We start from the raw sequence: 23,398 nt of genomic DNA, 5'->3' as shown, positions 1-23,398 counted from the left end.
CTACCTGTTCCCACTGCTGGACAGAGAACAACTTCAGTGAATTCATGTGTGTATTCCTAATCCCCAGCATGGGCCATTGATTCCCAAGAGGAGAGCTTAGCAAGTGTGTCTGTACTTAGTGCGTTCATACTGGTGGAAAGGATCAAGTTGCTACATGGACACTCTCAACCAAGGGCTCTGGGATAAGGTGGGCAGTGACCGTAATAAGAATATCTCTAGGAGAAAGAGAAGACAAAAGTCTCCACGGTGAGAGTTGGATCACTCGTGTTGTTTAGGATTCTGTAAGCTTTTTTTAAACTCAAGATTTCTACAGGAACATTTTACTTTTAAAGCGCCTTGTCAGAGCCTACCATTAGAATTTGTAGGTGCCTTAGAAACTAGGAACGTTTTACTGAGCAAAAGGAGACACCCTAGAAACTTGGTAGTCATCTTCCAGTGTTCAAAGGACTGAGGTGTGGAATGAGACTAAACTAATTCCAGATGGTTCCAGGGATGGAATAAGATTCTAGATATCTTCTAAAAAACAATTCAGCAAACATTTATTGAGCATATACTATGACTAACCTTTCCTACAAGGAAGAAGTGATTAAGAGAGGAGTCTTAAAATGGAATGACTAGAAAGACAAACAGAATGAGTTTTCTGACCCAGAAGAGCTTCAAAAAAAGACCAGTAATTACTTGTTACTCATGTATCCACTCATTAAATATTTGCTGAGGACCTGCTATGTGCCAGGTACTGTTCCAAGATGTGGCTAGCCCTATTCCAGCACCCTTGCACTGCCAGGTACCTTACTGGTGGAGGTGAGGGATTGGTCTAAAAATCTAATCCTGGAATATGTGATTCTACTTAAACCAACTTCTTTTGCGATTTATGATAAAATTAAATGATCAAGTGACTTTTTCAGAGATCACAATTTGCAGGAGAGTTAGAACTGATATTTGTGCCTCCAAGTAGAAGTGTTTTTTTTTTTTCTTTCTTGCCATTGACTCTTTTAGCTGACAAATTTTTATGATTACATCCAGCAGAGTACCCATAGCTGCAGCCGAGGCTATAGACAAAAACCACGAGAAGGCAAAGCAAGGAAGGAATAAGTAAAATCAGATGCAGAGTTGCAGCAACTCTCTTCTAAAGTCCCATAAATGTACGTTTAGCTCATGTTTATTTTTACGTACTTCACCAGAAAATAGCAACTGCAAGATCTCATTCCTGATGATAGCTTCAGGCAAAGAGGAGGCATAAAGTGAGAAAGATACACAATAAACAAACAAGCAACAAGCCCTTTCCCCAAAATGCAGATTTCAGAACTTTCACTCCAGTTCTCAGCTACAACACTTTAAAAGTCTTGCAGCATGCTCTGGCTGAATATTAATGCTTTTTCCTGAATATCAAGTGTGAGTTGGAATAAATTTATCTCCACTTAACTAACAAAATATAGTTTTGTTCTCAATTCTATATTTTTTCACTACATTCATTAGAAAGTCCCCTATGAAGAGAAATCTTTGATTCCACCCCATTGATTTTATTTAATCAATTATTGACTATATCTTATTAGATTATGGGAATATCATATCCCCACTTCACAAATAAAATCGGAGCATACGTGTTAAGAGGATAGATACACTTCGACTGATTCCAGCTACCAAATATTACTCACAAATTTTCTTTTTAGATTATTCCCTTGAATAGTCAAGACATGTAAATGTGACTGATGGCTTCTCTTGATGCCTCAAAGGAGTGTCAAACTCAAAACGTAAAAGGCTAATCACATGATGTGTACTGCTACTAAAAGATCCCAGAAGAGCACTTGCAGTGCAGTGAGTGAGACACCAGCCTTCGGTCTTTAGAAAACCAGAGCAGATCCTTACTGTCTTCATTCACTCAACCCCTCATCCAGCCCTGCCACCGACACTACTGACATCACCTCCTATAGCTTGCATCTACTCACTTTTCTCCTCTCCTACCATGATTACTGCCATAGCTCCTAGCTATGTGTCTCATGTTCATTCTTATCTACAGTATATCCAATCCATTCTCCTTACTGCAGTAAAACAATCTTTTTTACAATAACCATGGAATGATATTGTTCCTTTATTTAAATATTTTAAGAACTACATTTCATTTTTAATAGTAAATAGGCACTCTGAGAGAGGTCCCCAAAATAATAATCAGAACTTTACCATGATCTTGATCTGGGTCCTCTCCATCCCCCTGTCATCTGTGGTCCTACCACTCGCTATTTTCCATTCTCTTAAATGAGATACTTCCTCCTGCCACAGTGCCTTTGCACATGCTGGCTCTCATCTGGAAATCTAACTCTTCCACCCTCAGTTCTCCTTGGTTTATTAAAGGCCTCCTATTCCTCTACCCATTGATTAATTATTCTTTATTTCAGGGAAGTCTTCCTTGATTTCTACAGACTGGATCAAATATCTCTATCATAGGCTTTGAACGTTTGATGTACCTCTTCATAGTTCTTACTATGATTGTAATAATATGATATGTATTGTCTTATTTGAGTAATGTTTCTTCTTTACTAGCCATTTCTGGCTTAAAGAGACTTTTAACAAATATTAGTTGAATGAATGAATGAATGAATGAATGAATAAACAACATATTCAGGGTATGAGTAGTAAGTAGGTACTGTGAGAGAGATCATCCAAAATTATCCTAATGCATTTTCACGCTATGATCTGTGCAGACGGAAACACACGCGTCACGGGAGCAGTACCTAAAAAGTCAGAACATATGGCTTTACACCGGTGTTTCCTCCTCATAACTCAGTGACCTCGTGCAAGAGCTTTTACATGCCTGAGTATCAGTTTTTCATCAATAAAACCAGGGAAAAATCCACTCACTGGGGTAGTGTGAAAATTGCACAGAATATACTTGAAAAGACTTTGAGGACCATAAACCCCAGTAAATCTAGACTAAGAAGTTGAAGGACTATAGAGGCCTGCAGGAAACTAGAAAAGAGGTGAATGCGGCCTTGATTTCTTCTCACACAGGGCCAGTAAATTGCTCTGTAGAGTTTTGTGGAGCACAAAACTCAGGCGTTTACATTCTGTTTGTGGCTGCTTTAGTTCTACAACAGAGTTGAATAATTGTGACAGAGACCATGGGGCAACAAAACCTAAAATATTTATTATCTGGCTCTTTACAGAACAAGTTTGCTATACCCTGCTCTAGAGTATTGTTCTTAGCACTATCTCAGTGTCTGGCTTCACAATGCACCCAATTACATAAATCAAAAATGGGAGTCAGCTTGACCCTGCCCCATCTCATCCTCAGTATCTACTCCCTCCTGTTTCCTGAGGCCTTTGCTTGCAGACCTCAGATTTTGTTTTCTAATCAAAACTCTTAACTCTGTAGAGTGCTTTATGTTTACAGGTCATGTCATATAATAACACAATGTACCATGTTTTATTCCAACTGAAACTCTCATTCCCATTGAACCACCCCTCCCCCAACCAGAAAGGTGTGGTCTATGCAAAATAGAAAGCAAGTATGAGACAAAAGATCATGTTATTTGGTAGAGTTACTTAGTTTCTGTATGCCTCTCTTTGTAAACAGGGGAAAGTAAAAGTACATGCGTTATAGAGATGTTGTAGGGGTAAAATGAAATAATATATGAAAAAACATCCAGTTTCTAGCCCACAGTAAACATTTATTAACTATTGCTATAATTATTATCTGTGTGTGGTGGTTAGTTCTGGGTGTCAACTTGACTGGATTAAGGGATACCCAGATAGCTGGTAAAGCAATATTTATTCTCAATTATTGCATTAATTATTCTCAGTGCTTCAGTAGACACTGAGCCTGTCTCTCTTCTGCTGAAAGGGAAACCCAGGTGGTTTGGCATTCGATTAAAATGATTGGGCTGCCTCAGGTGTGTCCATGAGATTGTTTCCAGAGGAGACTGATTTGTGAATTGGAGGACGGAATGGGGAAAATGTGCTCTCAATGTGGGTGGGCACCATTCAATCAGCTAGGGCTCTGATGGAACAAAAAGGCAGGGAAGGACTAATTCTTCCCTATCTCTCTTCCAGAGCCAGAATACCCTTCCTCTTCTGCCCTTGGACATTAGAACTCCAGGTTCTCTGGTCTTTGGACAGTCACCAGCAGCCCAACCCCCACCCCCACCCCCAAACTCTCAGAACTTCAGCCTCAGCTTAAAAATTACACCCTCAATTTCCTTGGTTCTAAGGCCTTCGAACTTGAACTGAGTCATGCCACCTGCTTTCCTAGTTTTCCAGCTTGCAGATGGCCTGTAGTGGGACTTCTCAACATCCATAACCATGTGAACCAAATCCCCTAATAAACATAATATGTATCGTTCTGTATGTCGCCTATCAGTTCTGTCTCTCCGGAGAACCCTGTTTAAAACACCATGTAACTGAGAACATTGCAAAATACATTATTTTAAGTAAAATTAATGTAAATAGTCTTTTTAAAATAAATTAGTGATTTAGGTGCTGAGTTCTGAGATACCTCCAACAAGTAGTATAATTTATCTTAATACACAGGTTACTTTTTAAAAAGATAATCTGGAGCAACCCAATTTGTACAGAAATGTGATACAACTAATACATGAGAGGATCAAAAAAATTTCATAAAAAACCTCTATAATAACAACTTTACACTAAAGGATTTTTAAAAATCATGGATTCCCTTTTCTTTTACAGCTATAAAGCTTCAGCACAAATTTTTCCAACTTACAGAAAAATTTCTATGAGCAAACCTGTCTTCTAGCATCATTTTTATTTCCTTGCTCTAGTGTGCCACAAAACTCTATAAATTAGACATTATATAGCACATGTTTTTATATCTCAAATCCTCTTTGGATTGAGGCAGCAGGTGAGCAAATTAATTAATTGTATTCTACAAATGTAAGCAAGTGATTGAACCCAACAGTATCAACTTGCTTTCTTTACCCATGAAAGATCTACCCAATGGATGATGGTGATGGTTGTAGAACAGTTTGAATGTACTTAATGCCACCAATAATACACTTAAAAATGGTTAAATGGGTAAATTTTATGTTGTGCATATTGGACCACAATAAAAAAATTCTAGCCAACCTTCATTAGTTAAATGATATTTTGGCTATAAAAACCCACACAGATGCCCCATATCTCATTTAGTCCATTTTTCCTATACACATTGGAAACTTGTTTTTCCATTATGGAGCTTCTCACACTGTAGTTATGTCCTCCTGTGCTTTATCCTTCTCTGGGTTATATGTTCCTTGAGGGCAGGCACCAATCAATCATCTCTGCATCTCCTTCACACTGCGGAGCACACCCCAACTGCTGAGGCAGGGAGGGGGGACTGGAGGAGGGCAGGGGGATCCTCAATATCTGTCCAGTGTCATTGGAATGCGGCAGAAACAAGATGGTACATTAGCTTCTATTAGATGATACTGTCCTCATAAGATAATCCAAACAACTGCTCCATATTCAATTTTGCTTTCATCTGAAAAATGGTATGTGTGGTCATATGCAAGTAACTGACTCAAAAATTAAATGTACTTGAGCTCTTAGAAAACAGTCCACACTGAAGATTATCATTTTATGAGTCTCCACTCCAACGGCAACAGAGACCTGGGAGGCAATATCACCAAACACAGCAGCCCAGACAATGACTATGGATAAGCAGATGTCACAGGCTGCTGGCAAGGCGGTCACTACCTGATTCTAAGACACTTGTTACTGTTCTGGATGTAGACTCAATGTTGCCAGAGTGTCTGATTTTTCTTTAAGCTGGACAGTGGCTCAAAATTTTTAAAACAATATTGCAGGCCAAAACATATCTTTGGGAAGTTCGTAACCTGAATCTAACCCTACACAACTATCACAAATACTTTCTAGAACATTATTGTACAAATTCCTGGAAACTCACCCTTCTGAATGGAAAGAATAATGAATACCTAATGCAAAAGACTTTTCTTAGAATTAGTACCATTAACATATGAAAGTGCCTAGCAAAGTACATGTTTCTGTAAAGAAGCTCAATAAATATTAATTTCCTCTCTTCCTCTCCTCTTTCTTGCCTTTTTAACTGCGAAAAGGGGTTATCTGTTTGACTTACTAGAAAAACATATAAAAGGGGAAAAAATTGCCTTAATTTTAATAATAGATGCTGTTTTGTCATATCAAACTTCATGCCAACCAATCCAATATATTCTACATGTTCAGGCATTAAGCCATGTAGCTTTTTGTAGACTTGCTTAAATCTAGACAAGGCTGACTTGTAATCGGTAGTTAGATTTTTATATAAAAATGATGTTTCCAATAGGTTTAAGGTTAATGAAGGTTCCAATAGGTTTCAAACAGGTTTAAGGATGCTTGGAAACAGACTTTTTCCTTTAATCATATAGAACATCCTCTCATACTGTATTTGTGCTATCAACTTATCTATAGATAAAGGGTTTGTTGGACTAAATAAAACCTTGATCCAGTTTTGTTTTGTTTTGTTTTGTTTTCTGAATTACTATGAATTTTGCATCCAGTTCTATGCAGTTTCATGGTACTTCTTGTATTCTCTAAAGCAGCAGCAAACCTACATATTCCTGAGACCAGTCCTAAGCAAATCATTAACAATTCTACTGTAAACCATCAGTCGTGGTCTGCGGGGTGGCATTACCAAAGAGAGATACCATAAAAGTAGAAGCATAAATCTTAAATTCAAGTTTATTTCTCTTTAACAGCTACTTAAATGTGGGCAAATTATTTAAATCTTAAATAGCTCACTCCTCATCTGTGAAATGGGGGGAATTTTGCTACTCTTACAAGGTTATCGTAAAGGCCAAATGAGACAAAGTTTGCAAAATTATCACATAAATTGAAAAAGGTTAAGCCAATATGTACATGACTGCTTTGAGAGGAAGGGAAAGCAAGTATTTAGGATAGGGGCCCCGATATATACCTTTGTTGGTGGTGGTGTTTTGACATGAGAATGAGACATTCTTTGTTTCATTTCCATCGAGTAGCTCCTATAAGTCACAGGTCTCCCTGCCCCACAACTTCATACATTACACAGGCACAGTGTGCATATCAGAAGTGGAAGGGAAAACTGGTTTATTACATTATTATTATATTACAGCAGCACAATGACAATAACTAAAAATTACTGAGCATTTCCTATGTTTTAGCCATGAAGCTAAGCACTAGATACACATTGATTCAAGCTATTACTACTTAGAACAGCCCGATGTGGTAGATATTATACTCCCTAAATTATAAATGAAGAAACTGGGTATTAGCAATGGGTGGTATCTTGCCCAGGATCATTCACTAATACACAGTGGACACAGGACTCTAATCCTGGCAAGACCAAAGCAAAGGCAAGCCAATGGGGCAGCAGCATAAAACAGTCTTCCCAGGAAGATAGTTTTCCAGGGAACAGATAAGTGCTTCAAGTGTCAGAGTTATTTGAGGGGAGACCAACTTTTTTTCAGCGTTCCTGAGGATGGTCTTTGCCATGAAGATAGCATCAACATCTTTTTTTTTTTTCTTCTTTGATTGAGGGGCCCTGGAGGAGACTATCTCATCTAACCCTCTGAATCATCAGATAACACAAAGTTCCTTTGGCATGATATAAATCAATGATGCCCCCAAGGGGTATAGTGACATGTAGGAACCTTCCTACACTAAATGGCAACATATTACATATTTTATTCTAAGTATCTTTATCTTTTATTTGTTTGTTTCATGGGGTTTTTTTGTTTTTTGTTTTTTTTCTTTTTCCTCACTTTCAAGTTGTCAGGCCTCACTTGGTGTCATTATAACACTTTCAACACCTCAAGATGTGCTGCTTATAATTTCCTATGAGATAGGAAACCACATAACTCTAAGACTGGGTGTCAAATAAGAGTAAATTCTGAGAAAGAATCTAAGAACTCTTATGGGAGCAGTGCATAAGATGTTATCAATAAATGTGACCTCAATTTTGGCTTCCCTGATGGCTCAATTGTATCTTGAATAATTGAGTTTGTTAGAGAAATGAATTCCATATAAGTAAAGAAATGAATGCTTTTAGAGACACACATCCCAAAAAAGACATAATTCATACTTCCAGATAAATCTGTTCCCCTTTTCTAGATCCCCTGGAGTGATCCTCAGAGCTAGCCAGCTCCACCTGTTTTCTTTACAATACCCTCCCCTGTCTTTTTTATAAGTATAGTCAAATAATCCTTTACCCTTTTACTTTAGTTGTCATTTTCCAGCTGGAAAACAGCAAATTTGATCATTCATACAGAAACAGCATCTGTTGCTAACCCCCCAAACTGGTGTACTACTTTCATTCCTTGCAGCCAAACATTCAGGAACATGTGTTCATATGTATATCTTTCCCTTTATATTAGTAATAAGTGGGTCATTAAGGGCTATATAATGAGAGAATGAAGTTTTCTGGCCTGATAAGTCCCTGAGCTTCATTACCAAATTCATCCTACATGTCAGCCATTAAATAGCATGGCATTTTTCTCTCTCACCCATGCAGTATCATTTAATTTCATCTAAATGGAGTTTTCTCTATGGCCATAATCATCATCATCTTCATTGCCACCACCATCAGGAAGCATTTATTACCTGCTGCAATGCATATGATGCTATATTCAGTATGGTTCCCCATGATTCTGTCATCATGGCCCTCACCCATGAGAGGCCATGAAATACAAGGAAATTAATAAAAATAGTGTTCAAGGCCAGAGCCCACCACTGAAAAGCTGGTTGAGCTGGAGCCCAGCATTTTCTTTTTCTAGGCCATGCATCATCTGAAAATGAGACAAATAAGTTACACCAGCTTTAACATCTTGCCACACTGTAATGCCCAGTCCTTTTTCAGACTCAGCTGCAGCCATTTCATGAAGGAAGAAAATCGGCAGAGGGAAGAACTGGTCTGAAGCTTTGGACAGCTGGCTATGTCCAGAGAAGTAATTAACCTCTGGGTTGAAGATCAGCATTGTCTGTGCTGAACTTTGTTCCTTTCTCTGGCCTCGGTGTGATCTCATGTTTTCTCTGCTCCCAACACCTTCACCATATTAATCTTCTATCTGTTTCTGACCTCGGCTTTCTTCTGATTTTCTCCAACTCCTAGCCACCTTGTCCAGGTGACAACCCACACCAGGCTCTCAACTTCTGTTCTTTTATTTCTCACAACTACAAACAGGGGCTGTGTCCCAATTAGAAAACTAGTCTTGGATGATTATAAAAGGGAACTCCTGAGCCCCCTGGGCCCCTATTCTAGGGACCACACCTTTTCCCCTTGAAAGAGGGCTGGGACAGAGCCTGAAAGTAAGGTCACCAGTGAGTGTCCTGAGGATTGAGGACTGAAGCTCACCAGACAGGGAATTTCCCTGGGCAAAGAAATAGGTGGAACAGGAGAAAGAACCCAAACTGATTTTAAGAATAAAGGATGATATTCAGCTAAACACAGACAATTCCACATGACGATCACAGAGACAGAAACGGAAGCCAAAAAACATTCAAAAGGCAGGGGCTGAATACACACAGGAACACAGAAGAGGTGAGCAGCAGGAAGGGGAGGGGGCGAGAACTTAATGGGATCCAGAGAGGAGTTCTGTCACTGATGCCCTGAAACGTGCCCAGGTGACAGGAGAACCGTCACATCCCATCCCTGCTCGTTTCTAAGTAAGAATGAGTCCAAAGGAACAAAATCAGGCAGCTAGGACTGATACGTAAACAGGAACCAAACAATCCTCCCCGTGATCACAGCACTGGCTGTTCTGACTTTGTGCTAAGTGCTTGGCACGCTTTTCTCCTAAAATCCTCCCAACTGTCTTTTTGTTGTTATTGTAGAAAAATATGTAGGACATATAATTTACCATTTTAACCAATTTTAAGCGTATAATTCAGTGGCATTAAGTACATTTACAATGTTGTGCAACCATCACCACCATTCATTTCCAAACTTTTGGATCATTCCAAAAAGAAAGTCTGTACCCATCAAAACATTCCTCTCCATTCCGCCCTTCCTACAAGCACTGGTAACCACTCCTTTTTGGTCTCTATGATCCAACTACCTTTTAAGAGTAACCATAAGAGTGAAGTTACATCTTACCTGGGGAGAAGGTATAAAGTCAACATACAAGGGAAAAAACACAAACCATCTGTACTCATATACTCTCTGAAAATACCTGAGCAAGAAAGGTACCATGTTAGTGACAGATATACCTTCTCCCAAGAAGTATGACCCACCTAGTTTTACCTCCTTTGCTGTTCAGCTGAGCTCTAGATATAGCAGCAGCTTATGCATTTACCATCATATCGTACAAAATATACACATCTTTAAAGACTGGAAGCACATTTGGCTTGTTGAGATGCTCACGTCATATGAAAACTTCATGAATTAAGACGAAAGGAGGGAGGAGATGATTCATATCTCCCATCTCACATTTACATGAGGAAATTTTTATTGAGTTCAATTGCAAATGAAATCGTTCTGGCAATTCAAATTATTTTTCTCTCTCCTCCCTCTTTTAACAAATGTATAGTCTTGAATTCTTGTACACTGAGTATGTAGGATCAATCCCTTCCTATTATTATCCTCTTTATAATGATGAGGCATATGAAGTTAAGAAACTTGCCCAAATTCACAAAGCTCCATAAATACTTGAATTTGTGACTTTAACCACTATCCAACACTGCCAGACAATTATTTTTTATTTCCAAACAAATTAGACTCTTTTTAATATTAATTTTTTTCTTTTCTTTTTTTGTAAAGAATAAATCAGGAGTCTGTGGACCAGGAAAGCTCATAGGAGACACTTTTGAGGGTTACTCTAAAATTTCCCATCCATTTTCTCAAACTACACAATATGTACATCTCTGGACCCTAGGGGCCAGTTCTAAGTTGGTTTCAAATACCACAGAGCACGTAAATCTTTTTCCTCCCTTCTTTATCCCTCCACCTCCTAATCTACGTACTTTTTGACCTCCCCACAAGAAGGATGACTGTCTTAAATTTAGAATTTTTCTTTCCATTAAAAAAATGACACATGTTAAACCCTAATCGTATTTCAGAGGTGGAGTTGATCACCCTTCTTAGTGAGTTTGTTTACTGACTCAGGTGAGAAGCAACCTACAAAGACATAAAATGCCAGGGAGATGCCATTGATTGAAAGTTGTGAGTTAGAACATTCAGGAATGATTTAAGAATGTAGACCAATGTTACTTATTTGAGCTAACAGAAGGAGAGGTCAGACTTAAGCCATTAAAAAAAGTCTAGATAAGGAAATATGTTCAAGAAATATTGTTTTATGACTCCCAAATACCCACAATAATTTAAGTTTCTCTTAGAGTTTATTCATTCATGTTATTGCCAACTGAAGGCTCTTAAGGACTTGCTTTGAGGAACAGATGAGTCTAGTTTCTAATTAGCATAACTATTACAAATAAAAGGAGGCTATTCAAGGGCTTGAAAACAATTTTTTTGTAAGTAATCTTGTTTAGACCACTAATGTGTACTTCTCTTAAGAAAAGAACATGATGAATAAAGGTAAATTTTAGCCAAAAGTAATATAGTTTCCTCACTGCATTATAATTAACTGTAGCCCCGTGCACATTAGCCGTGGCCCAAGTTTCCATTACGTCATAGCCAAAGTAGCGTAAATAAACATATGATTAACTAAATAGCAAAATTCACTTTCACAAAATAATGACTTTTTTTTCTGGAAGAATAAAACAGAAAGGCGGTTCATGAAGTAGTATGTATAAAACATAATTACTGATAAAGAAAAAATAAAAAATCTTCTTTCCAAAGCATGAATCACATCTTCAGCCAAATGAGAACTATATAAGAGAGTTTAAGCATATTCATTGTCTTCCCATTTGGAGAAGTCCTCTCTTTTATACTATTTATTCTATTTTTCAAATGCCATGGTTCAAACATAAATGTGATTTTTGCTGATGCTCTTCAACTTCGTCAGGCTACCCAACCCCCCTCTTTCCCCCTCCTCTTCCTTCCTAAATTTAATTAAAACCAGCATTCAGCCATACTAGAGAGAACCCCTATTTACATAACACAAAGAAAAACAATTTTTAAAAGCCCGCATTAATCATGAGCGTCAGAGAAAGTCACCATAAATAGGATGTATCTAGCCAAGTGACAAGCTCCAGCCATTTAAGAAAAATATGTCTTCCCAGTGCAAGGATACCAGTGTTACTGTAGAACATAGCTCTTTTGTTCCACAAATTCCTCATTTTCATTTGAAGTTGCCATGATTTGCCTACCCCAACAAAGAATAAGGCATATTTAAAATTGCCTCATCTAACCATATAATCTAGTGAAAGCTGAGTTTTAGTTTATGGTATTGCCAGGAGTAGAGAAAGGAAAATCCAAGACTTACTATGTGCCAAGCAAAATGTTCAGCACTCTGTAGACGTTACTTCATCCGACAGTCCCAGCAGCTCAGTGAAGTTGCTCAAGTTTATTCACTTTGAATTTGAACTTTGAATCCAGAGAGGTCCTGCTGTCCCAGGACTCCCCACTTTCTTGCTCGCAGAGATGCAGAAACATATTTAAGCACATTAGACCTCCACTGTCTCTTTCCACATTGTGTGCACAATTCTTTTGTTGTCATTTCATCTAAACAATTCCATTAAGAAACATTTTGATCAAAATGCATAGAAAAGTATAAACAGATTGCCATTGGCAGAAACCTCAAATGGGTAACCAAAATGGAAAGAAGAATACAGATTAATCAAGAGTATTACAGAGACTGATGAACAGAGGTCAGAATTATTCATGATCAAAGAGTTCATTCAACTGCTCTCTACCTCAGTTTACCTCAAATGTAAAAAGGGCAATAACATGGCCTATACTGTCCCCCCCACAAAAATGACGGAAAGTTATATAATTGTCATAGACAACTAGGTTTGTAAGAAATAAAAGAAAAAAAACCATAAATTATTGAATTTTTATTATAAGCCAGGCCCTTGTGGAGCATTCTGTATATGGTTTCTTACTTAATCCGCACCACAGAGAGATGAGATGGGTAATCTCATCCTCATTTTACAGATGAAGAATGTAAAGCAAAGATAGTTTAATCCTTTGACAATAATTACACAGCTAATAAGTGATAGAGACAGAATTTTAATCCAGATTTGTCTGATTCCATTTCTCTGTCTACACCTGCTCTTTCTCTCTGTTCCTGAATAGAATCCACATCATAATGGAAATGTACAGATGGGATGGATCCCCTGTTGACTCACCTATGACTTGTGTTTACTCTGTTTCCTCAGAGGCCATGAATATATTGTCAGTTTAATTGATATCTCACTAGATGTGAGTGACAAAATGTTAGAAATTTTTTACAACTTTCTTTCTTTCTTTCTTCCTTCCTTCCTTCCTTCCTTCCTTCCTTCCTTCCTTCCTTCCTTCCTTTATTTTTATTATTTTATTTACTGATATATCCCAAGCATTGACAACACTGTCCAGCATTTAGTAGGTGCTCACTAAATTTTCATTGAATGGATGTATTAAATAAACTCCTGATGTGTCCTGAGCTCCATGACAGCTGTTTGCTCTTTTAACCCAGCTACAAACAGACTGGCCTTGCCCCTTTTTAGAAATAATGTGTGCTCAACCATACAATTACGTCTCTATGGCCCGGAGACCAGAGGAGCTGGTGATTACTATTTTCTGGAGAATAGGGAGACACAAACAGGGTAAAAATTGGGAGAAGCCCTCACTAAATGGCACAGGATCATTCTGGTGGAAGGCCAGGCTGCTTGCCTTGACATGTCCTTCTGCCCAGTCCTTGTGGAGTCCTGGGATTCCTTCGTGACCTATCACAGACACTGAGTGGGTGGGCGGCTGGGTGGGTGATGATATTTCAACCAGACTGTTGGGCTTGCTTTCCTACTTTCTCTCAGACAGTTAGAATCCCAAAATGTCAAGTCCAGTACTTCCTCTTCCTCACCCTATCTGTGTGTATTTGTATGCGCATGTGTAGGTCAGGCTCTACTCTACAGAAAGTTCTTCATTTTGCATCTCCAAAGCCATACCTCTGTCCCATTCCTGTGAGGCACAATTCCACAGGTTTCCTATTGGTTTCTGAGTCATCTGTCAGTTGTTTTTTGTGGGCCCTTTTAATCCTCTGTAATTCCTGGAAATCAACAGAAAGTCAGCTTTCGAACAGACACCCTTGCAAAGTGGCAAGTTCCAGGGTAACAGATGCACAGCTCACTGATGGGCAGAGACATCAAAAGTCACCTGACTGATTGGAGTGGTTAGGTATGGCTGTTCTGCACTGAAAAATGAGAGGAGCAAAAAACTACTTCTTCCCCGACTTGCCTTCCCTTTTCTCCCGCACTTCAGGGACTTGCCCTATAGATGTACTATTACTGAGACCCCAAACCAAAGCCTTTGATTACCTTGCATCTTACTCTGAACAGTGCCATATGCCAGATTCGATTGTCCTTGATACTACCAATTAAAACAGTAAGATAGTTGAAAGACTTATTATTTGATACCGGTCTAAGTCATATGGGTAAGTTCTTACTTCTGAGCATGACTCGAACTCTTGATCTCCGAATCCAGTAAGCTAGTCTTCATTAGCCCCCCTATTTCTCTTTTTTAAATCTTTTCTACAAATTCCATCAACCTTGTTCTGAATGTTTAAGATGGCTTAGACTCCAAGTTCAAGACTGTGCTTGTTCACATTCATCAAGCAGCCTTTGGGGATTATGTTTCCAATGGGATACAAGCTTCTCAAAGATGAATGTATACTGTAAGTTTAGGACCCAGATGCTGCCTTTGGAAATGTTACGCACATTCTGCCTCATATAAGCAATATATAACTAACCGGAGGTCTTAAGATATCCTAACCTAAATACCTTCTCTTATGATGCGTAAGCCTTAACGATGACAAATTACACTCTTTGTAGAGCAGCTAAATATCGGGAACCCTGAGCCTCCTTGAGCCTTCCTCTAAAATTTTGTCATTATTTCTGATTTCAGCCAGCCTCTTATTGATCTTCTCTAATCTTCCTTCTCTCAGCTGTCAGCCAGTCAACCACAAATTTCCAAACCTGCCAGTCATAAAATTTCCTCCCATCAGTCCTCTGAGGGTCTCTTGTCATTTGTTTTCAGACACACACTTTGTATTTGATAGTTCCTCACTTATCAATTTGCCAAACATGCATGCATGAATGGTGAAGGTGAAAAGATTAAAGCCTACCAAGTAAAGAGAAGCCAATGTGACTCAGATAAATTTTGTCCTATGGCCATAGGTTTGCTCTTTGCCAACAACCTACCCTATAAACGTATCACTTCAGTTTGGAAAACACAATTTATAAGCAAAATCATATGATCAGCTAGTGCTTAGCATGGTACCTGACACTTACTATGTACTCAATAAATACTCAGCCCATGAATTTACGAATGTCAAAATATTTGACCAAAATTGCAGCCCACTAAAACCACTATTACATGCTATATTTGTCCAATGAACTAGTCTCCAGACTTTTTGATTGAACCCCCAACCAACACAGTGTTTAAGGATGTAGCACCGTATGCACTACTATATATAATATACCATGTTCTTTATAAAGCATATGCAGAATAATAAAAGTAGAATCAAATTATAAAAATATATAAATAGAAGTTCTAATATTAAAGCCAACATGTTAAATGTCCTGAAATGAATGAGACTATACCTCAAACCAGTGGTATAGCCTCAAAATTTATTTTTGGAATTGCCAAATCAATAGAAAAGAAACATGGAGAAAATAAAGGTATCCCATTTACTAAACATGTCATATTTTGTTTTGGAGTGTTTTAAAGCTAGTATTTTTATTATAGGGATATCTGGAATTCTTGAATTTTCCCTCAAACTAAATAATAATATAGTAAAATTTTGATTTAGGAAGGTCAAAGAAATTGACCATTTTCTCTCTCTTTATTAGTTTCATCTCTTTAAACTATTGATTTTTTTTAAAAAAAAGAAAATCAGAAAAATCAAAAATTTTTTTTAATTCAGTATTTTTCTAGTATAAGTCAAAATAGTATTTTCATCTTCCTGGAAGCAGTGAAATTCACAGACAACAGAAATAGAGGAAGTGAGATGTCAAAAGGGAGAATTAGCACACTGTCATATGTCATAGGGAAGCTGAGGACCAATGAGTTCAAAAACCACAATTCTCAGGGGTCTGCTGACCCAAGTAGTTCAGAACTCCATAGACTGTTAGAACCAGTAGCACCTTCAAAGTCAGCTGGTCTAATACTCCTTTTATGCAGATAGAGGAACCAAATTCCCAGGCAGTTAATGAATACATTTAGTGGTAGAACTGGGACTAGAACTCACAAGTCTGGCTCTCAATATAATTTACTCTGCCATGCTGCCTGAACAGTGACTGACTTGGTAAAAATTATACATAATTACAAATTTGGGAGGGGTGGTGCCAGATACTTTTCCAAGTGCTTTATCATTTGGGCTTTAGTTGTTCCAACTACCTTATACGTTAGGTTATATTATCGTCCACCTTTCAGAGACCAAGAAACTTAGGCACAGAGAGATTAGGTGATGTGTCTAACTTCACACAGGTGAGGGAGCCTGGATACTTACTGCCTACCTCATCATTTTGCTCTCAGAAAAAGAAAGAAAAATGTCCAAATTATGACCAATTCAAAATTATGTGAAAGTGGGTTGTCAGAATATGTTTTCATTATCTGAAATATTATTGTTACTTCTGTTTTTCTTTCTGACAAGATTCTGACAAATATTTGAATAACGTTATTCTTCATTCGTTTACAAGCATTTCTGGGGGCTTTTTGTATGCCAACAATTACGCTCAAAGCTGGCCACTCAGAATCAAGGACTCAGCCGGGCTGTGCTGTGAAGGAGTCATACTCTGTGACAGAGGCTGGGGAGGAAATGCCACAAGTGTGATCAAGCGAACTGGCAAGAGCCCGCACAGAGCACGGTGAAGCACCATCTGTGATACTCTGACCCTGTTATACTGCACTAGGAGTCCGGAGCAATCCCATGCCATCAGACTACAGTAAGACCCTGTCATCTTCATCCTCTTCTTCTCCACCCTGCCAGAAGCCATGCTGGTGGTGGGGCAGGCATAGGTAAAATGTGGGTATCATCAGAGACATTCAAACAGGCATCTATTTACCATCATCCCTGCTCCCCTGGACAAAAAGGGGAGCACAGTTTCCTCTGGAGAAGCAGAATAAACCTCTAAACTGTGTCACCTTGTATCAAGGGCTTAGGTTTGTCTTATATCTAAAGAAATCTTCTCCCACTCAAAGATCAGTGCCAAAAATTCTATCATTAGTTTTTACCTATTACTCTTCAGTATAATTGAAGTAACGGTTGAGTATTCCCTTATCAATTATTCATTTATTTTTTAATTTTGATTTTAGGAAGTACAAAACCATTTCACAGGAGGATGTTAGCTTTCACTTCATCCCTGGAGGCTAAGATTTAGAAGACATTGAAGACATAAGTGTGTCACAAAGAAACGAAGCCACTGAAGACTCCCATGGCTCACGAAAAATTGGGTCCAGGTCTGGTAAGAGTATTCGTGCAGTGGAAGCTGTCTTTATCTCCACGGTAATGCATTTCAGACAATTAGAAAGTTTGCATGGCAGAGCTGTCTATAGCAGCAGAGCACCACAGCAGAGCACCCTTCAAGATCTGCCACCTCCAACCGTCGCTATATCTGATGTTACTGTGTATATGTAATGGTTGTTCCTGTTTTTCCCCAAAACCACTACAAGGGGGACTAAAAATTTGAATGTTGATTAAGATGTTCAATATTACTCCAAACCATTCATCTTATAGCTGAGAAAATTAAAGCCCATGGTGGTGGAGTGACTTGCCTGTCCCCCGACTGAAACCAGCCCTCTTCCATGGCATTGGGCTACCTTCTGTAAGGTCATCCCTGCAACTAGCATGCGTGGCTTTGGGTAAGATGAAGAGGGATGAGTGAGAAAAGACCTTCTATGTATTGGGTCTCTCAACAACCTGAAAGCAGGAATTAGTAGTTCTCTTTCACTATTCAGGATACTGAAGTCCAGAGCCACTACGAATCTACGTTCACAGTGTAGCCAGTAAGTTGTAGAGCTGAGAGGAATTTGGATTTGGAGAGAGAGTTCTCTCCAACTCAATACTCCACGCCCTGTCCACTCTACCATTCTGCTTCTGTCCCTTTGGTTATCCCATCAGACATTAATTTGGGGCATATTTTCCTTTTTCAATTACATATTTAATTAGAGTTAAGTTAAATTTATTTCTTTATTTTATTTCATCATGCTTACTCAATGGGTTAAGGCCCTGTTTTGGACTGGGCTTGTATGAAGCACTTATACAAGTTTAAAGTATCCTCCTGAACATGCCAAGATGTTTTAAATTTTTTTCTAAATATTTTTTGTGTCCTTATCACTTTCATGCCTAACGGTGATCCTGCTGCTGATGGTCACTTACTCTGTCTGCCTGTGGCATTGACTGGAACTTCAAGCAACAAGCAGGGCATTTCTCTGAAGAATGCTGGCATGCACACTACTGAGAAAATGACACAAGGCTCTAGAACGCCATCCAGCCTCTCCACTTTGAAACCAAAGTGGCAAAATTGGAGGTGGCATTATCACTGAAATTCCACCACTTTCCTTCCTGCTCTTACACCTGCCTGTATGATGCTATCAGCTGAGTCTTGGCTATTACAACCTGGCTCTGAGCAACGACACAGTAGAAACATGACCTTTGCTGTCAATAGATTCAGCAAGTTTAAAGGACAACTTCAAAATACCGATGCTACAGTCCCTTAGCTTCTGCAAAGCATTCAGCCTATCAAAAGACTTAAACTCATTGCTCTCTTCAAGTCAATTTTATAATTGACTTCAAGAGGACTGATAAACAAGGTCCTGATCTGTGATGTGTCCAAACATCTTAATTATGTTTAAATGGGATATGCCTTTCCCCAGTGTTTAACATAGAAATTCAGTTCCTCCTCCCTCAACCAACCAAAAAAGTAGTTTTGCAACTGTATCTTTTAGATTCTCAGCACTAATGAAAGTAGCTCAGGGACCTCTGAGAAATGGCTAAAGGAAGGACTCTGGGCCTTCCAGTACCCTTACAGACAGCACCTTCAGCTACATTTATATTTGGTGGCCTACATAAAACATTCTTTTAAAAGATGAGTATAAAAAGTCCTAACAGTGCTTTGGAGTCTTCACCCTCCTAAGCAGTTAAATCGCATTTGTGTGTGTGTGTGTGTGTGTGTGTGTGTGTGTGTGTGTGTGTGTGTGTGTGTGTGTGTGCGCGCGCCTGAGGCTTATCTTTAATGTACTCAGCACCATCCTATATTCATGTCCCTTATGAGGAAGCAGATGTTGGGCTGGCATATGGTGCCCACTCATAAATTTCTCTAACCTTTCCCTGGTGTATAAGTCACAGGCAGTGATGGGTTCCAGTGACCAGTTTGCAGAGCTCTCCCTGAGGAGCTCTGGAGCACTGGTCCTGTTTGTTCCCCTCAGGTGGGTGAGCTAGTGCTGCGGGCACCCATTCACTGACAGCAGGCCCAGTGGAGGCACCAGAGGCCAGCAGACCCGATCAGCTCCAAGAGCTGCACCCAGCATCGCCCCCGAGAAAGCCAAGGCTGCAGAGGCTTTTGACACTCCACAGCCTGCAGGTGATGATCAGAAAGACTGAGCCAAAGGACTCAGCTGTATGGGGTATTCAGAGCTGAGACGCACTGAAGGAAGTGGGTGAATGACAAAGAAGGGAGGTACCAGTTAGTAGAGGCTGATGCGAGTGTCACCCCTTAGATCATGGAAAAGCCAGAGGTGTCTATGAGCAAAGGGGGACCTCTCCTTATATAAAACTAAATGTGTAACTCATGCTCCCCCTGCCTTCCTTCTGAGGACTGCGATGGCCCTAATGGTCTGATCTCATTTTGTCTTTAGTTGATTTGCTCTAGTCTGGTCTCCTAATCCATAAAGCAAACAATCTGAGAACACAAACCACATCTTCTAAAACTCCTCCCAGCTTTCCAAAACATCTAACACCACACTTGTCATGCACTATGCACTCAGTAATCATTTGTGGACTCAATCATGGACTGAAGGCCACCACCACTGATTTCCCCACATCAGCAGCAGCAACCACTGCTGTGACACTCGTTATGTGGATGCAGTCTCAGTTGATAATTTGCTTTCTTGTGCATTGCCTAATTTGATAGATTCCTATTCCCATTTTACAAAAATAGTACTGAAACAATTGTTTCAATGATTTGGCCAAAGCCATAGAGATTTTAAAATATAAAAAATGGATAAAATTCTTGTTTTCTGATCATATCCCAGATGTATCTGTATTTGACCTGAACTTAAATTCTACAATAAAGTAACCCTGGAATTTAAAATAGTCTTTTTTCCTTCAAAAAGAAATTTCAGGCAGGTAAGTCACATTTATATATCTTAGAGTTAGGAGAGTATTATAAGTACCCCTGAAATTAGGTCAGCTGTGAGTATGGAGCCCTATTCATCCCTCTGTTCTTCCACTCGCCCATCCTGCGGTGTGCTGCTTTTGTGCTGGAAGCTGACCCTGTGCAGTCCCATGAGGAGAATGCCTAATGTTGAAGAGCAGACAGGTGTATGCACACATAGAAGGAACATGTTAAATGATAGAATAGTCATACAATCAGTGAGATCATAAAGGAAGATGCCTCCAGTTCTGACCTGCCAGTGGGGAGGAGGCTTCACAGGAGAGTGACCACTGGGCTGAACCTTGCAGGCAGGAGAGGGAGCTTGATATAGAGTTGCAGGCAAAGGAACGGCATACACAAGAGGTGGGGCAAGAAAGGATGTAGAGTTTTTGATGAACTCTGGGCTTATTCCCCATCCTTTACTTTGAACTTTTTCCTCTTTATCTGTCAACTCTGCCTAAAATTTAATTAATCAACAAATATTGATTAGACATTGACTTTATGCAAGATTTTGCCATTCCTTTATTTCCTACCCCAATTTCTTATCACCTCACACATGTACAACAGCCGACAGCTCCTGGTCATTCAAGAAGGAAACAGGAGTACATAGTGATGTGTACTTATGTGACAGGAACTATGTTGGGTGCCATGCAAAGTATAAAACTACATAAAGCAATATCCCTGTCTTTGAGGAGTTTGAATTCTTATGGAGGAGAAAAAACAAGTGTAAAAATAACAATAATTTATGGCATAATATAAGTGCTGCATGAGACGTATCAAATGAATTATAGTCATTTGCACAGTGTAGTAGAACTTGATTATGACGTGGTTCATTAGTGCATGTGTTGGATATACTATAAATCAGCTCTTGATATGAACAGAAATAATAAATTAATGAGTAGGCAGGAAGCCCTTTGTTCCCAAATGAAGCCCAGATGGAAAAACTACAGTCCAGGTTTCAAGCTAAGCATTGTCTCTAATGACCTCATAGCTCTCCTTAAGATTCAAGACATCTTGACTGTGGCATCTGATGCTGGAAGAGGGAGATGAAACAGTACGGTCAAAATCCAGCAAGTCATTATCAAAGGCAGGGTCAGAGTAGTGTGTTCAGCTTTCCTACATTGTCACACATGGAAGATGGGAGGAAAACTGCAGAACCAGGCCAGCAGTTGAGGTTAAGGAAGCAGGTTAGAGTGTTAAACCAAAGAGGACCTAGGACATGGTCTGCCAAATTCATTCTTGTGCTCACTTGTGCCTCCCCAAGTAACACTGTACTTGCTCATGGCTTCATTTATCTTTATATAACCCACTCTGTCTTCTCCTCTGAAATCTACATCCATATACCTGCCTGCTCAACCCCGGCCCCTGATATCTATTCCACTATGCCCCAGACTGGGTCCTCTAAACCTGTTCTCTTGTGTTCACTAATTGTTCCATCATCTGTAACTCATTGATTTGCAGAGTGAAAAACCCAGAAGGCATTTTTGCCACTGTCTTATCCCTCTTTCCCCATGGCCAAACTATAACCAAACAATGTAAATTTATCTCTGAATTATCTTTTGATTCCATTCATTTTTTTCCCATCTCGGTGGCCACCTCTCTGGTCTAGGAAGACTGAACTACTGAGGTTGCCTCCTACCAGATCCCCCCAGAGCTACTATGACTACTCCACAATCCACTTCCTACACTGCTCTCAGAATAATCTTTGAAAAATGGAAATATGATTATGTCACCCTTCTGGTTATGACTTTGTCATGGTTCACATTGCTCTGAGAATAAAGCCAAAATCATTAGCATGATCTCATGATTTGCTTTATCTGACTTAACCTGCCTCACTAATCTCATTACCCATCTTTCTCCCCAAACTTCCTCTAATCCAGCCGCAATAGCCTTCCATTGGTATCACACATGCCACACTCCCTCCTGGCACTGGGCATTGGCTCGTGCTGTTTCCTCAAGGTGGCATAGCCACCCCTTCCTCCTGGGTCTACTCTCCATGGTTCCATCTTTGACAGCCCATTTCAGCTCAAGTCTCCCCTCCTTAGAATGACTTCCCTGACCTCCATCTTTACCCCTCTTCTTTAGTCCAAGGTAGATTCTTTGAATTTATATTCTCCTAGAACCATGTTTGTTCTGAGTTTGTAATTAAAGATTTATTAATATGATTATTTAATTAACATCTGTCTTTCCATAAATACTGTGATCGTTATGAAAACAGGAGCTGCATCTGCTTTGCTTCCCATTTTATCTCCAGTGACAGTCATGACACTTGACACATTGTAGGTGCTCATCACTAACATGTTAAATGACTAATTGAAACATGAGCGAATGCAAGCCCAAGGAAGAGGAGAATATGAGACATAGGTTAGGGCAGGTGGACTGCAAATACAAACATTTTTAGGCAAGGATCTGAGAAGGACAGGCTGCTTTTTTTTTTTTTTTAAATCAGGGGAAAGCGCGAACGCAGTCCCCCACTACCACAAATTATGCAGTCGAGTTTCCCGCATTTGGGGAAATCGTAGGGGTCAGCACATCTGGAGTGCAATGGATAAGCCTCACCCTGGGAAAACCACCTTCATGATCATGGTATGTCCCCTGCCAGGTAAGTATGGGGACAGTCTGCTTTTAAAGAGGCACTGGTTTTCCTCTTTTACTCTCATCTTCTTCTGTTGTAACCACAGTTCCTGAAAGGTTATTTTGAAAGTATACTAATGAGAGCCATGTTTTATCAGGCGTTTCAACATATGTGACTATGATCACGGGGTATGATTGTGTCCAAGGTATTGTCAAATCCAGGTAATGATGAGGCACAGGTTCTGGTACTCAGCAGGGAGAAGAAAGCAGTGAGGCAAAGGCTGCTAACACTTCATTTACGTATCTCTTCACCTGACCCCAAGGACCTGAAGAGATGGTTCTTTTGTGGTAGCCTACTGTTTTTTATTAA

At 39.4% G+C, this 23,398-nt stretch overlaps 1 non-coding gene across 1 annotated transcript; it reads right to left on the bottom strand.

Moving 5' to 3' along the window:
- Positions 1 to 22,900: 22,900 nt before the first annotated feature.
- On the bottom strand, positions 22,901 to 23,064 carry LOC134363484 (U1 spliceosomal RNA). The gene has a single exon (XR_010021732.1). It is a non-coding gene; the product is annotated as a U1 spliceosomal RNA (small nuclear RNA).
- Positions 23,065 to 23,398: the final 334 nt, after the last annotated feature.

The sequence above is a fragment of the Cynocephalus volans genome, chromosome 14, assembly GCF_027409185.1.
Source record: "Cynocephalus volans isolate mCynVol1 chromosome 14, mCynVol1.pri, whole genome shotgun sequence".
NCBI classification, from domain to species: Eukaryota; Metazoa; Chordata; class Mammalia; order Dermoptera; family Cynocephalidae; genus Cynocephalus; species Cynocephalus volans.
This window is presented reverse-complemented; position numbering and strand designations above follow the sequence as displayed.